The 15,410-nt window shown below is 47.3% G+C and overlaps 2 long non-coding RNA genes across 2 annotated transcripts; one reads left to right on the forward strand and one right to left on the reverse strand.

Moving 5' to 3' along the window:
• Positions 1–394: 394 nt before the first annotated feature.
• LOC131922522 (uncharacterized) lies at positions 395–10,476 on the reverse strand. Its single transcript, XR_009382302.1, has 3 exons — positions 10,017–10,476; positions 3,521–3,991; positions 395–2,312 (listed from the first exon to the last, which is right to left on the reverse strand). It is a non-coding gene; the product is annotated as an uncharacterized LOC131922522 (long non-coding RNA).
• Positions 10,477–10,505: 29 nt separating this feature from the next.
• Positions 10,506–15,118, forward strand: LOC131922523 (uncharacterized). Its single transcript, XR_009382303.1, has 3 exons — positions 10,506–10,710; positions 11,114–11,400; positions 13,147–15,118. It is a non-coding gene; the product is annotated as an uncharacterized LOC131922523 (long non-coding RNA).
• Positions 15,119–15,410: the final 292 nt, after the last annotated feature.

Below are 15,410 nucleotides of genomic sequence, written 5' to 3' on the forward strand. Positions count from 1 at the left end.
CTACAGGATGATACCATGATAGTCTTTGTTTTACAAGTGGGGAAACTGAGGCACAGAGCCAGTCAGGTGACTTAACTAAGCTCCCAATGTAATAGCAGCACAGGTCTGAACCCATTTGTCTGTCTCTCCATTTCTACATGCAAGGGTTCTGGTTGTGATGAAAGCCAGAATGGCCAGGATACTATCTGGAGACTGTGGTGGGGAGCAACCATGGCAAAGTGATGGTGGTCACCCTGGGAAGTGGGAGGACCGGCGAGGAGGCAGAGATCCACCTGCCTCTGCCTCCCAAGTGCTGGAATTAAAGGCGTGTGCCAATTTTTCTTAACTTTTCATCAAAAGAGGTATATTAGTTACTCTCCTTGTTTCTATAATAAAATACCTGGCAAGAAGCAACTTAAGAGGGGCAGAGTTTATTCTGGCTTACAGTTTATGGGGGTGAGGTCCATCCTGGGGTGGATGCATGAGGTGGCTGATCACATTGTACACAGTCAGGAAGCGGAGGATGATGAATACCGGTACTCTGCTCACTAGCTCCATTTTATTTTGTCCAGGACCTCAGTCCACAGAATAGTACTGCCCACATTCAGGGTGCGTCTTTCCTCAATTAACATAACCTAGAAAGGCCTTTAAATACATATGGCCAGAAGTTTATCTTCCAGACAACTCCAGAGCCTGTCAAGTTGATAGCCAATATTAACCATTATGGGCCAAGAGGAAACTCAGATTTGGCTACTGGGGAAGAGAAACTTGGGAATATAAACACAACTGCAGCATTAAGCTCCACAGAATAGTCTAGGCCCATCCACAGAGCACCAGAGGATGCCCACTAGGGTACCAGAGTTGAGAAAGTTGCAAATTCCCTATTCCCAATGGGTCTGGCCTGTGACCTGACGTGGGCCAGGAGGAGACGCCTTCAGTGTGAGCCACAGTCATTACCCTGTAGGATCTTCTGCTTCTCCACCAACCCTGGACTCACTCCCAGACACCTTTCCAGACAGAAATCTGGAGACCAACTTCTAGTCTTCCCGTCTGTAAAATGGGGACGGGTCTTCAGCATTTTCCTTGAGGACCTGGCTGAGACATAAACTAGATATGTGTACATCACCTGGCACAGGATCTGCACAGCTCTACTGCTAGCCATCCACTTGGCTCCAGCCTTTACCTCTTCCGTGTGAGCCTAGAAGATCCCTAACAGCTCTCAGAAGGAATCAACCCTGCCCAAGCCTTCATCTTGGACTTTGGGTCTGTGCTGATTCCTTGCTGCATTTGTCACAAACCAGTAAAGCCTAGCAAGCTGACTTGCCCTGGACCTCCAATGATAAAAAGCATGCCAAGCTGCCTTAGGTTAGCTTGGACATGGATCCCAAGAATGGTGTTTACAGGTGTCCTGTGGTAAAGCATGCCACGGGCAGTAAACATACCATTGTCCCTAAAGGGAGCATAAGAAACATTATTTGTGGTGTGTGTGTGTGTGTGTGTGTACATGTATGTGAAGGTAAACATGTGTATATGTGAATAGCTGTATCCATGGGGGCCAGAGTCAACCTCATGCATCATTCTTTAGGAGACCCCCCCCCCTGTTTTTGAGACAGGGTCTCTCACTGGAACCTGGAGCTCACCAATTAAGGTATACTAGCTGGTCAGCAAGACTAGGGACCCAACTCAGTCAACAAACATCTTGAGTGCTGGTACTACAAGCTCAAGCCACCGTGCTGTTTTTTTAGATGAGTACTGGAGGTGGAGCACAGTTCCTCATGCATGTGTGGCAAGTATTTCACTGGGCTATTTCCCGGGCCCTAGATTTAATTTGTAACTGAGTATCTACTACTGCATCATGGAGAAGGTTCCTTTCCAGTTTGTTCTTCTGTAAGATGAGGGTTTGCCCTGGACCACCTCCCATGGGTGCTAAGACTAGATTCCAAGTCCATGTGTCTTTCCTAAAATGATTCTCAACACACACCATATCAGGTAAGTGTCAGTTCCCAGGACTCTTTCCCAGGCTGGTACATGGGGATAGTGGACTCAGAGACTATGTTTTATATGAGACCCCTAAAAGTGCTGGCCTCCACCTTCCCAAGGGGGGGACTCTAGCCCCACTGGGACACCAGATCAGCCTTCATGCCTGGGAAGGTCCCAGGAGAACTGCTCTAACAGAAGTCCATGTTCATGAAAGTCGTGACTGCTGAGAGCTGTCGACAAGCCGCTTCCACACACAGGGTCTCCTGTAGTCATTGTATCTGTCTGACGTTATCACGATCATTTCACAAGTTCACTGACTGAGACTCCTAGAGACATGGTGACTTGTTACAATCCTGCAGCAAAATCAAAATTGATTAATTGATTACTAGGGAGCTTTGAAGGAAGTGAAGTTGTGAGGAACGGAACAGTTTGGTCTATCTTGGGCTCTATGTAGCAAGACCTGGAGCTAAGGTGACACCTGGAGACTCACTACTCAGCTTGGCTTCCAGCTGCTTGCCTAAATCACCCAAATGTCCCCAAGATCTATGGGCTTGTACTGGGGGCACACATGCTGCTAAAAGGAGCTGTAGCGAAGCAGCAAGAGCTCTACGTCCACGCCCAGAGTAAATCTACCCTAAGTGTTCCCTCTGGTGCAGAATCACATCATTTGGAAGTGTGAGTGGCAGGTGTGGGAGGCTCATCACGGATAACCCAGTTTGGCCTCAGTTTGTCTTGATTCTATGACTCCTGGCCGAGAAGGAAGCTTCACGTCTTAGATGGTGTTCATCCTTGCCAGACAGAGCTCATGCTGGTGCTTGAGCCGCCTCTGGGACAGATGTGGAAAGTACGGAGCAGATCTCCCCCCGAGGAATGGTTTGGATGCTTCTCTCCAAAGAATGGTTTGGCTATGTTGTATGTGCACCCACTTTTCATGCTTTTCGAATGTCCCTCACCTTGTGCCCTTCCTGCCATGCATGGAACAGCACAGAGCCTTCCTCGGCGAAGCCTGGCTGGTGTGGCCACCAGGTCTGGGACTTCGAGTCTCTGTAGCTACGTGTTAAATATAGTTCTTCTCTATATAAATTACCCAGTCTCAACAACTGTGTTATCACAAATAATAAGAGAGAGAAAGAGAGAGAGAGAGAGAGAGAGAGAGAGAGAGAGAGAGAGAAAGAAAGAAGGAAAGAAAAGAAAGAAAGAAAGGAAGGAAGATAGAAACTAGACTGTAAGCACCAAGGATGTGTAGAATCCTTCTAGAGACATGATGATCATTACCTAGTGATCCTCGGGTTGGCTCCTGCTTAACAGCTATGAAACCTGAGGAGGGGAAGGACTTGTCTGAGATCAGGTAGCAGATTGAGAACAAAGCTGGGGGATGGGTCCAGCTTACCATCCCAGGATCCTTCTGCCCTCACAGAATGGGAAGGGAGAGCAGAGTATTATAGCTACAGCCTCCATCTCTGCAATTCAGAGTCAGAGTCCGTGGCCTGGTCTCTGGGTCACAGCATGTGGTGTGGATCCAACCACTTCGAGTCAGATTTGGGGAAAGAGCTGGAAATACCTCATGGCTGGAGCTGGGACATCTTGTGAACGCATGAAGGAACACAAAGCGACAGGTTACATGTGATCAATGCAAGCCATGCAGCCATAGTTTGTCTTGTTTCTTGAGACAGGGGCTTACGATGTAGGCCGTGCTGGCCTCTTGCTGGTAACCTTGCTGCTGCAGCCTCCTGAGTCCTGGATCGCAAGTCAGTGCCACCAAACCCAGCTGCCATGCTTTCTCTAGCCAGTGTTTTCACGTGCCATGACCTGTCAAGTCTGGCCTGGTGAAGAGAGTCACTCTCGAAGGAGGAATTTTTATTGGCAACTTTTTTATAATAAAGTTTTTTTTTTTTTTTAAAAAAGAACAATAACAACAAAAATAATAAATTTAAAAGATTTAAATATTTTTTAAGCACATAGTCTCAGGTATTTTGTTAGACAACGGAAGATGGGTCAGGACACTGTTGCAGTCTCTTCCATCACCAGAATCCTATACAGAGAACGGAGGTCCAAGGTCAGCCTGGGTGGATGACAGAGGAGTGTTGGGTACAGGGGAGAAGAGGAGGAGGAGAGACTGGGCAGTGCTTTCCCAGTTACAGGATAAAAGGGACGCACTTAGCAGCAGATGCAGAAAACTGGGCCATTGACACCACCCAGCCACCTTGTGGGAAACCTCCCACCTACTCTTGACTCAAGGACCATCCTGAAAGTCACTCAAACTTCCTTCCCATGATGAGAAGCAGCATGGGGTCCAAGCTGCTCCAGAGATGGCAGCCTCCAGGGGGCTTTGTAAATGGACGTCTTCTGTTCCGACTACCCAGTCCCAAATAACCAACTCATGAATTATAAATGCTCCACTGATAGCTCAGGCTTATTATTAACTAGCTCTTACAACTTAAATCAACCCATTTCTATTCATCTATGTGTTACTATGTGACTTGCGGCTTTACCTGTCCTTCAGCACGTCTTGCTTCCTGGGCGGCTGGATGATGTCTCTCCTGACTCCACCCTCCCTCTTCCCATCATTCTCAGTTTGGCTTTCCTGCCCAGCTACCAGCCTGTCAGCTTTTTGTTAACCAATGAGAGTAATACATATTCGTAGTGTGGAAAAGGATTTTCCCACAGCAGGGCTTGCCTTTTGCTTGTATTGCACCCTATCTGAGAGATAAACCTATTTTCCTGAATTTGAAGTGATAAATGGGGGTGTCACACACACACACACACACACACACACACAAGTGGCCATCCCTCCTGGGTAGCTGAATGTTAAACATGTCTCCTGTACAATGTCAGCTTGTTCCCCAAGCTCTTACCAACCTATGCCTGGTGTGTGTATGTGTGTGTGTGTGTGTGTGCGCGCGCGCGTGCATGCAGAGAAGGAGCTCTATAAATTTAGAGATGCGAGAGCTGGGTAGGAGCTAAAATCTGCCACTTCCTCCACCCCAGCAGAGAAAGGAATGTCCACACCAAAGCCATGCTATCAAATGGGAGAAAGCTCGGGTGGGGGGTCCCCCAAGTAAACACACAGAGGCTTATATTAATTATAACTGCTCAGCCATTAGCTCAGGCTTATTACTGACTAGCTCTTACGCTTTTAATCCATAATTCTTGTCTATGTTTAGCCACGTGGCTTGGTACCTTTTCTCAGTTCTGCCTTGTCATCTTGCTTCCTCTGTGTCTGGCTGGCAACTCCTGACTCCTTTTCCCCTTCCCAGCGCTCTCCTAGGCTGCTCGCCCCACCTACACTTCCTGCCTGGCTACTGGCCAATCAGCATTTTATTTATCTCAGAGCACCTTGTCCAAGTTCATTTCTTCTCTAGGTAGACAAGGCTCTCCTCTGTGCAAAGCCTCTCCCCAGCCCTCAGTGTCTTTATTTACATTCACAGCGTACAGAAAGACATCCCACAGCAGGTGCCTTTCAGTAGATCAGCTGACACTCAGTTAAGGTGAAATAAAATTCTTCAGAGACTGAAATACCTTTGAGGTTTTAAAGGCAACAATCGAAAGGCAAGAGTATGAAACTTGCCAGTCGATGCCACATCATCATCAGAGGTAAACTTGGGGAGCAGGGACAACCCCCAAGTTGATGAAAAAGTACAGTGAGATTTTTAAGCCCACACTCTGCCCTGCACCCATACACGTTTTTCAATCCCAGCTTCCATAATAATTTAAAATCAACTATTGGAGCCCAGGCATGGTACCAGGAGCGAACTGAATGAAGGATTGGATAGCGCCCACTGTGGGGCTGGAATTAGCAGGTCCAACCTCACAACCTGTCCTGGTTGGGTTCTTTTGTCAACTTGACACATGCTAGTGTTTCCTGGGAAAATAAACCTCAGTTGAGAAAATGCTTCCATCAGATTGGCCTGTAGGAAAATTGATAGGACAGTTTCTTGATTAATGATTGATGTGGGATGGCCCAGCCCACTGAGGGTTCTTACCACCTCTGGGTAGATGGTTCTGAGTTGTACAAGAAAGCAGGCTGAGCAAACCATGAGGAGCAAGCCAGTAAGCATAGGCCCTCCATGGCCTCTGCTTCAGGTCCTGTCTTCAGCTTTCTGCTTTGAGTTCGTGCCCTGGCTTCCCTCCATGATGAACTATGACCTGAGAATTGTAAGAATAAATATCCCTTTCCTCTGTGGGTTGCTTTTGGTCATGGTGCTTATCAAAGTAATAGAAACCTAACTGAGACATAGCCTTTTCCTGAGAGCTGTGCATAGATGTGGCAAGGAAGAATCTATTCTGAGAACAGTAAATAAAGACACTGAGGGCTGGGGAGAGGCTTTGCACAGAGGAGAGCCTTGTCTACCTAGAGAAGAAATGAACTTGGACAAGATGCTGACTGTTGTCTTTTGGTGAGGTTGACAAACAGTAGATGTGGAGGGTCACAAAAGTCAATACCTATTCCCTTTGACCCTCCCACCACTTTCTGGGAGTCTGTGCCACCAGATGTTCTGAAAGTGATGTGGGAGCAAGATGAGTCCTCACAGTGTCACTGGCAAGGGCTGGAAGTTGGAAATAAACTCAGATGTCCATCAAGAAAAGCTTAGTTAAACAAGACATGGGGCAACTGAACAACAAACTCCGATACAGCTCTGAGAAGGAATGAGGAAGCTGCCCGGTGCTGATGTGAACACAGCTCCAGGATGTTTTGGTAAGGGACCGAAAACAAGGAACATCATATTGTGTGTAGAACGTCACTGGTCATGAAACAGGAGATAAAGATACACGGCAGGGTGTCCTATACCTTATCTGGAAGGATCTACAAACAAAATGGTTGGTGTCTGTAGGCAGGAGGGGAGCTGTGCTGATGGGGGACAGGCTAGAAGAAAGGGAAACACTGCAGACTTTTGTGTTTGGAGGTGCTTTGGATGGTGGAAAGTTCACATGAAGGAACACATCAGTCTCACGAGGAAATATCCAGGATAGACAGGTCTAAAGAGACAGGTGAGTGGTCGCCAGGGTCTGGGGGATGGGAACACAGAGAATGACTGCCCAAGAGAGGCAGAGTCCCCTTCAGACTTCTTGGGCATCTAGACCTGGGAGGTTGTCATGGTCACATGGGTCTTGAATGAACTGAAGGTGACTGGTTGTAAATTTTATGTGATGTATGTTTTGCTACAGTGAGGGAAACAGTGTATCTGTTTCCTAATGTATGTTTCCTAGTCCCCACACTTGTGAATGCACTGACCCTGACAGTTCATTCAAAGATTCTGTCCTCTGGGAGAAGTTCTCCATTCAGACAGGAGTCACTCAGGGGTGTTTTCATTGTAGAAAGTTCTAGAAAGTTCGAGGAAGGGGAAAAATATTAGCTCCACTTCCAGCATGTTTTTCCATGAACCTTGAAAGTCATACTCCCAGTTTTACCTAATTCATGTAAAGCAGAACCCAGAGAGCGAGAGATTGTAGCCAGTGGGGTTGCAGGTGAAAGGGTTCATTCAGCCTGTAGGTTCCTGAGGTACCCGATGCTGAAGAAAGGTCTGTGTCACCAAGGGCCCTAAACCTCTGCCACAAGAGCTGTGGGGAGAGCAGAGGAAAACGTGACTTCCACTAAGCTGAATAGTGCCTGGGCGACCAAACATAGGCCTAAGACAGGACATCTTTATTTTTAGGGTTGACAGCATTGATCTGTCAGAGTGGCGGAGTGGTCCGTGTCTGCCAGCAAGCTGTCTTTCCACACTGCTTCGTGAAAAACTGGAGGTTCATTGACTAGTTAACCAGGTCACATAGCCAGGCAGATGATGATTATTAACAGAGCTGGTGGATGCTCTTGGAGCAGAATCAGCCCAGGAGTCGGGAAATGGGTTGCTTCGGAAGTTCTGAAGATGGACCTGAACTCAGGGACTTGCAGAAACACTGAATATGGTGAGCTGAGTGGTTAGGTCAGAGCAAAGCTTCTCAGCAGATCCCCTCACTTATTCCTCACTGCCATTCTGTGAAGAAGACATTCCTTCTTGCTCTACACGAGGGAGCAGAAACTTCTAGAAGTTTCTCAGCCCACAGAATATCATCATGCTAACTGAAGTGTCCATCTGTCTGTGTGTGTTTCTTGTGTTTGAGTGTGTCTGTCTGTACTCTCCCCCCCGTGCGTGCGTGCGTGTGTGTGTGTGTGTGTGTGTGTGTGTGTGTGTGTGTTATCTGGTTTTACTTTCCCCTTTTCTTGTGTGTCCTGGAAGAGGTCAGCTCACCTGTAAAACGGAAGCAGTAGTAAGTTTGCCCTGCGTTGAAAGCCGCAGCACAGGGCCTGAACTGTCCTTGCTGGTCCGTGCTAGCCTGTGCTGGTCCGTGCTAGCCTGTGCTGGTCCGTGCTAGCCTGTGCTGGTCCGTGCTAGCCTGTGCTGGTCCATGCTAGCCTGTGCTGGTCCATGATAGCCTGTGCTGGTCCGTGCTAGCCTGTGCTGGTCCGTGATAGCCTGTGCTGGTCCGTGCTAGCCTGTGCTGGTCCGTGATAGCCTGTGCTGGTCCGTGCTAGCCTGTGCTGCTTTCAAACACAGCGGCTGCTGTGTTGCAGGAAGTTCTCTGTTGTTCAGTATGGTTGGAAATGGTGTGTCTGGTCAATAACAAATTCCTGATAATGAGCTTTCTCACACACGCCATACTCTATTCTGTTTCAAACACTGAAATGCAACAAAACACCCTAAGGCCGAATAATCAGAGAGATGATTTTCCTGAATAATTCAGAAGTGCTTCGTGTGCCCATTGCCACCTTAGCTTCCAGGCACCTGTACGCTTGTGCGCAGAACTGGAGTGGTGGTCGGGATGGGTCAAGGAGAACTGTGTGCTGTGGTGTGAAGAATGCCCATCCAAGCTCCTCGTGCTGAACAGAGTTGATGAGGTCATGTGACTCGACCTTCTGTTGCTGTCTGCTGTTTGTCGGACTCTCTTCCAAGCTCAGAATCAGCTCCAAGCCTTTCCTTTAAAAGAACAGCTTGGCCCTAGCAGGCTGCTGGAGTGACATGTCAGGCTGTCCCAGGAGCCCAGTTCTTTCCCAACAGCCTGACTCATGCCAAATTGCTTGAGGCTTGTACCGTAGTGCAGCCTGAAAATATTTCTCCTCCCCCCATCAGATAGAGGCTTTCAGAGTCAATAACTGTGTGGTGATCTGGGGACAACCGTCCATTCCTTTCTGTCTCTGAGGCCACTACTTTTGGGGCAGTGGAATCCCCAAACTTCTCATAGGTCTCCTGAGAGGCACTCACGGCTCTAACCTAACCTGTCTCCTGACTCTTTCTAGAACTTGCTAGTCTTCTTCTACCGTTGACTTGCTGACTGTGCTCTCCTAATAACATTCTCAATCTTGCCTCTACCTCTTACACAGTCCTCAAACACATGCCTCCCTTCCTGCCCAGCCTTCCTGTGCACGTCATTCAGAGAGCCAACCATATGCTGGCTGGCTTTCATCTCAAAGCAGGAGCTTGCCCTGCCTGTGTCCCGATTCCCTGATACCTCCTTGAGGGAAAGTCTAAACCTAGTGCGTCTTCCTGTTCCAAATGGTGTCTGAGAATGGGTGTTCAGGATTGAGTGTGTGATTGAGTAAAAGAAGGAATGGTGAAAATAATGAATCACCACCCCGCGCCCCGCCCCCAAACACTTGATCCGATAGGCCACTGACAATGCTCCCCAAACTTTAGCAAGCAGATGAATTCTACAAGGAGTTGAAACAGATAAGGACGGTAGTTTCTAACCTAGCCCACTTGCAGTGCACCTTGTTAATTGTTATTTCCAACAAATGTCAATGGGGTGCTACCTCTGCCTACCCAAGGAGCACAGGTAGAGAATGCCAGCCATGACCAAGGTCATCAACAGTGACCAGCTAAGGGATTAGGGACAAGTAATTCACGTCCTTAGAAGACCCTTGGGTCGTCTTCAGTGATGAAACCTTAGGTGAGGAAGGTCCCAGTGAGAACCGTGACCAGTGTTCACTTCCTGAACTCATGGAGGTCAACTCCAGTTGATGCTGGCCCCCAAGGAAAGGGCTAAGTAAGAGAGGAAGAAACAGAGGCCAGACAACACACCAGTCAGTATGGAAAGTTGGCTTGAAGAAAGCCAGGCCAGATTCTCACAGGGAACTAGAGTCTGCTCTGAGTTGGGATGACTTCCTGAGTTCCAGCCCCTGAGGGACACTAGCATCTGGAAGGTGACAGCGTCAAACTCCGTACATCCCAGCGATAGATCCATCTCAATGCCACACGGTTCTTCCCTGCCTCTGGGATACCTTCAAATACTTGCCCAGAGCATCACAAAGCAGGAGGTATCCCTTCATACGATCTCACAAGGAGGTGTCAGTTCCCAGGCACCTTCGAGTGGGGAGGTTTACTAATATTGGTTTTCTAATCTCGAAGGAAAGAGCAAAGAACGGAATGCCACCTCCATGTTCCCCACGGTGATCTTCAGCAGGTGATGAGACAAGAGCAAGCCAGGCACAGGAAGACCAATGATGCCTTGGGATCTCGTTCATGTGTGGAATCTAAGGGCCCTGACGTCACAGAAGATGATTCTAAAATGGTAGACAGCAGAGGCTGAGGAGGGTGGAGGGAGAGGGTGGTAACCAGCCAGTTGTATGAATTAGAACTGGAAAGGAAGAATACGTTCTGACCTTTGGTGCACACCAAGGGTGACTGGCTAACACTACCACATCAAACATAGCCAACACCTGGAAGAAATTATTTTGAATGTTCTAATAAGAAAGAAATAACAACTGTATGATCAGTAAGTGAAATACCCTAGTTTGATTATTATGTCATATCAACATGTATCAAAACCTCACACTGTGTCCATAAAAGTATGTACAATTATATACCAATTAAAAATAAAGTTTTAAAAAGTGGGACTTCAGCATTATTGGAACTGGCACTTAGATGTTTCATAGAAGATTCATTTGTCAGTTGACTGCTGATTCAGGATTTCCAGGTTGTAGCCTCAGGCCTGCCCTCCAGCTCTGCCAGCCATTGAGACCAAGCCTTAGAACTTGTAGGGACACTGATGACCAAGGAAGCTAAAACACAGATTTTTGTAAGAAGCATCCATCTTCGAGGGGCGGAGGGGTGGTGGCCAGATGCAAAGCAGGGATGGAGTCATTCAGTCTCTCAGGCATTTCTCATCTCTTTTCCAGGTCTTTTAAAAGTTTCTCAATTGAAGTAATTTAGAAGATCAGTGGTTAAGGCGACAACCATCAACATAATGGACGCTTCCTCTGTCCTTTCTCTTCAGAGTCTCCCAGAATTCTGGCTGCTTTCAAGAGATGGATTTCTCTTCAGATTTGTGGTCACCTTTAATGGTGGCTCACTATCTAGAAGATAAGACAGAAACCAGCTGAAGCAGGGACAGCAGAAATATGGCTTGTGCCTTGCTCGGCTCACCACGTGTTTTCTCGGCTGGAGGAAGTGACTCAGGCTGGATGTGAGTGCCCTGTACTTATTTACTACTTCTGAGGTGATCTGGACTCAGATGGGACCTCTTCTTAAGCTCCAGGTCAAAGGGGCTTCTTTAGGGCAGGGACCAAGAGCGTCTGGGACAGAGTGAGGCAGTTAATGTCAGAAATATTTTGGAGTTGTGTAGCTATCCACAATACTGCTTTGTTGACAGTCAAAATGATTTCACACCCATTTCTTCTTGCAAAGCCAAAATGACAGGTGTGTGACTTGGAAAGAGAGGTGGCTTATTTCACATTCAACCAGCAGCGACCTAACTTCCCACCATGCTCTGGTCAGCCTCCTGTGGCCTATTTCTTTACATCTGAAGGGTTGTCCAAATTCATACCCCCCTCTGCATTTGGTTTCTATCCATTGTGTCTGACGTAAAAAATGCTATTTACAAAAACCTACCCCAGCACCCAGGGAGAAAGCTGACCACTGCTTTTCCAGCTTTGTGTGTTTTCATGCATTTTCATGAGCGTTCTTATCAGAGTTCCAAGAGCTGAGTGGAAAAAGTCTTTTACAGATGAGCGAATTGAAATTCAACAAAATTAAATAACTTGCCCAAGGCTATGCAGTCTTTGCCCAGTCATCTTGAGTCATAATTAACTGTCTGGATCCCAGAGAGAAAGAAATCACAGACCAACAGTGTGGGAAATGAAACGTCTGGAGGTGGCTGTCCGTAAAGGGATGTGGACGACTGTCTGGGAGTCCGGTGCCTGTGGTGACCACACTGAGGTCCCTCACCCCAACAGACTGAGGACAAATCTGAGAGTGGACCGAGGAGGAAGGTTTTCTCCCAAATAAGCCTTTTTATTATGGTAAAGCTCAGCGAACACAATAAACACTGGTGGCCTACTGTTTGCGAGCGTTAATCACCCAAGTTAATCCAAAATGTTCTGCATTGACTCCTGGGTCAATGCAAGACATTGCCAAAGGAGACCAGCATTGACCGTTGATCCAAAGTCGGTCTCTACCAGAGTTTGAAACAACCATTGTGCACGCATGCCCCTTCGGGGCCCTATAGAGTGCTCTGTTTACTAAATCTCTGCTGGCTTCTGGTTTGCATTTTTCTTTTTGTGCCCAACAAAGGACATATTGTTCATTACTAAGATCCCTTGATTAAAACTCCAAGTGTTGAGCAATCGCACTGTTCCTAGCTTTGCTAGCCCCTCCTCCCTCCCTGATTCTCATCTACATCAACTTCCTTCTCCCTCCCTCTCATGAAGAGCGGATCTGAACCCACATCTGTGTAACGTCACTGATCTTGCCGTATACACGTGCTTGCACCAGAGGGACCACAGAAAACCTCAGGACAGAGTAGGGCGAGTGGAAGAGAGGCCTGGGTTGCTGGGAACTGTCATTGCCCTGATCTTGTCTGTGATACATGGTTCCACAAAAATTAGCTTCGGGCATTATCTATTAATGATGTTCTGAGTTTTAGATAAGAGTTAAACAACTTAGGAGTTGTTAGCTTGGGAGACACCTGAGACTGGCCAGCCACCACTGAGCACCCTGGGAACACCTTTTGCATCCCAGACAGTAAGGGCCATGCTTCCTACAGGGGAGAATCACTACTGTGACACTGAGCCCCTGACTATCAGGCAGAAAGCACAGAGGTGTCACGGTAACAGGATGTTAAAGGCTCTGCAAAGGCATCAAGGTGGTGGCCCTTGTAGAAAGCATTTCAAGTTTTACCTGTGAGTGACCCTGCCGTTCACACTTCTCTTAGAAAAGTGAAACGGATCTTCAGCCATGTCTGAAATGCCACGAAGAAAGAATCTCTTTCTCAGAAGGGAGATCGCTGCTACCAGGTCAACCGGTAAGCTAATCAGCCCTCACAGACAGGGCAACCCCAAGATGTCTCTGAGAGATGAGATGTTTCTTTATCAAGATGTCCTGGGGGTAAATGTCACACCTCCTCCAACTCAGCCATTTCAGAGCAAGACACTGTCATTTTCTAGAGAGTCTTTGTGAGGCCAAGTTAACTCCTAAACTCACAGGAGCATTGCTTTGGGGCTGGCCTTCAGAACAAGATGGGAGTGTGTCTTTATAACAATCACATTAGCAGGGAGCCCGAGAGTCCCCAGAAACTGCTTCCTGACAAGGATGTCGAGCATGTCATCTGTGAAGACACTCTGTGGGCGAGACTACACATTCATTTCTTACCTAGGAGACTACTGTCTCCTCTAACACGACTAAAGGAAGTCATGTCTGAGAACAAAACCAACTTGCCTGGAAAACAGGACATAAAAACCCAAGAATCAGAAGAGTAAGCGATACCATTTAAAATATCAACTTAATTAAACAAATAATGGTATCTCTCACTAGAATGCAATTTCCCAGGGAGACCAAATCAACCAAACGTTAAGGCCAGCCATCTTTCAGTCTTTCCCAGTGACAAACATTGTTTCCTTGGAAGGGGCTCTTCTGAATGTTGGGAAGTCACGACACAGCTGCTCAAGCCATATGGGCAATTATGTGTCACACAGAACCCGAGGACCAGGTTTCTGTCCATGTCACATCTGCCCTGGTGACCTGCCATGACACAAGCAGGCCTTGCTTGGCTCTCATACCCACAGGAGCCGGTCACCACCTTCGTGTTCTCACTTTGACAGAGATTTCCCTTCCCTTTGGTGTGGTGATATAGTGTGTACCCCAGTAAAGCTTACCTGAGGATCAGAGAACAGAGCCAGCCACAAGTGCTTACCTCTGGGGATCAGAGGACAGAACCAGCCACTAAATTAGACACAGAGGTCAGGCAGTGGTGGCACACACCCTTAATCCTATCACTCCTCTTGGGAGGCAGAGATCCATCTGGATCTCTATGAGTTCAAGGCCACACTGGGCTACATGAGAGAAACAGAACCAGGCAGTCAGTGGTGACACACACCTTTAATCCTAGGAAGTAATGTGGCAGGACACAGAAAGGTATATAAGGTGTGAGGAAACAGGAACTCTCTCTCTTGAGGCTGAGGATTTCGTAGAGGTAAGACTTGTGGCTGGCTTGCTCTGATTCTCTGGTCCCCAGGTAAGCTTTATTGGGGTACACAATATATCACCACACTTTGGTTTAAGGGCTGCAGGCCTCTGACTTCTCCGTGTTCTAGAACAGAACTAAGAGAATCCAGCCTATCACCTTTACAGCTCTCATCATTTGAGACACTGTGACCACCAGAATGGATTATCCAACAGTCAAAACCACACATGACATAGAACTACCAAGTGTGTGGGTGTCCTACTTTTCTGCTGCTATGACAGAACACCCCAGCAGAAGCAGCTTTTAGGGGGAGGGGCTTTATTCAGCTCACAGATCCAGCCCGTCATTGTGGGTAAGTCAAGGCAGGAACTTGAACCCCCTAGACACATGATATGGAGCAGACAGGGATGGGTACGTGCATACCCTCTCCTCTGTTCACTTTCTCTGCTCTTAGACTATTCAGGACCCAAACCCAAGTGCTGCCCACTATGAGCCTGGGTCTTTGTACAACCAACACAATGCTCTACAGACACACAGGTCACATGTATGTCCACAGGTCACATGTATGTCCACAGGTCAACCTAGTTCCGACAATCCCTCTTTGAGACTGTCTTCCTTGGTGGCTCTAGACTGTGACAAGTTGACAATTAAAGCTGACCATCTTGATAACTAAAAACCAAGAGATTAGGGAAGACTTTTCCTCTCAGTGTCCATACACAGTATCTGCCAGACTCTGTTAGAATAACCTTTTCTGACTAAAGGAGCAGCCTTGGCTTGGCTTTTGTTGGTGTTAGTGTTGTTGTTAATTTATATAACTGCCTTTGACTGAATTCAGGGAGGACTAAAGGAGGAGAATCATGTCTACCTTGTACTGAGACACTTGGCCACCTGTTCAACATGGAGAGAAGTCATAACAAAGCCCTTCATTGACCAACTGCAAAAATATCCTTCCTTCAGCTCCACCCTCTCTCCCCACCCTTTGGCAAAAAAAAAAAAAAAAAAAAAAAAAAAAAAAA

This window comes from Peromyscus eremicus, chromosome 12, assembly GCF_949786415.1.
Source record: "Peromyscus eremicus chromosome 12, PerEre_H2_v1, whole genome shotgun sequence".
Taxonomy (NCBI): Eukaryota; Metazoa; Chordata; class Mammalia; order Rodentia; family Cricetidae; genus Peromyscus; species Peromyscus eremicus.